This window comes from Aspergillus mulundensis (assembly GCF_003369625.1).
Source record: "Aspergillus mulundensis strain DSM 5745 chromosome Unknown scaffold_7, whole genome shotgun sequence".
Classification (NCBI taxonomy): domain Eukaryota; kingdom Fungi; phylum Ascomycota; class Eurotiomycetes; order Eurotiales; family Aspergillaceae; genus Aspergillus; species Aspergillus mulundensis.
In genome coordinates, this window is record NW_020797895.1 from 1504697 (window position 1) to 1505919 (window position 1223).

Genomic DNA, 1223 nt, shown 5'->3' on the forward strand with positions numbered 1-1223 from the left:
TAAAATTATAAGGTTATTAAAGTTTATTTAGCAGGGGACTATTAATTACTTAATAAATTAAATAAGTATATTATATATTTATTAATTAGCTTTAGCCCTTGTAATTTATTAACATGCCTTTTTAATTTAGGCATAAATTTATTAGTATTTTTTTTCTTTTTTTTTATAGTGTTCTTGCTCTTATAATTCCTTTTTTTTTATTAAAATTATTTTTAGTATTACCTATAATTTTTTAATAATTTTTTTATTATTTTTATTTTTTTATCCCTAAGTAGGCCTTTTATATTTTAATATTTTTTATATAATTTAGGGTTTAATAATAAAAACGCCCTTGGGATTTTTTAGTTAAAAATTTATAAATTTTTTTTTAGGTATATTAGTTAGTTATTAAGTTAGGGTTTATAATTATTTTTTTAAAATATTATTTACCAGCCCCTAGGATTAAGTTTATTACCTAGCTATTATATAAAATAAGTTTTTTTTTTTAAAAAAAAAAGTAATTAAAATTATAAGTTATATTTATATATTATAGTAAGCTTAAAAAAATATAAATTATTATAATAAAAAAGGCGTTATATATTTATAATAAAAACTAATTATTAATTTTTTTAAGTTAAAGTTTAAAGTTAAACTTAATATTTTATATATTATATAACTGGCCACTGTTTTAGCACGCGGCTAGTTTAGCGCCAAAGTTCCTTCACCCGGCGGCCTCAGGCCGCCGGATTGCGTTATTACAACACTGCGCAGTTGCAACACCATAACGGTAATAACACCTTCACACGGTTAAACTTTTAAGTATTTAAAACTTTTAAGCCTTAAAATATTTATTATAAAGGTAGTAAATAAAAAAAAATTATTAAATTAATTATAAATACCCTTTAATAATAATTAATTATAGCTTAATAAAAAAATACTCTTGCAGGTTAATTATAATAATAACTTAAAGGTATAATTTTTATTAATTTAAAATAAGCCTTTTTTATTACTAAATAATATAAAAAAAAAACTTTTTTTTATAAAAGTATTATTTATATACCTCCCGTGCCCGTGTTATAATATAAAATTATAAAATAATATTATAATAATTTTTATATAGGCTACTTTAGCTATAAAAAAAATTATTAAATTATTTACCTATAAGTTTTAATAAAAAAAGCTTAATAAAAATACACGTGTATATATTAAAAAATATTCCTTATATTAAAGGTTTAAGGTTTTAA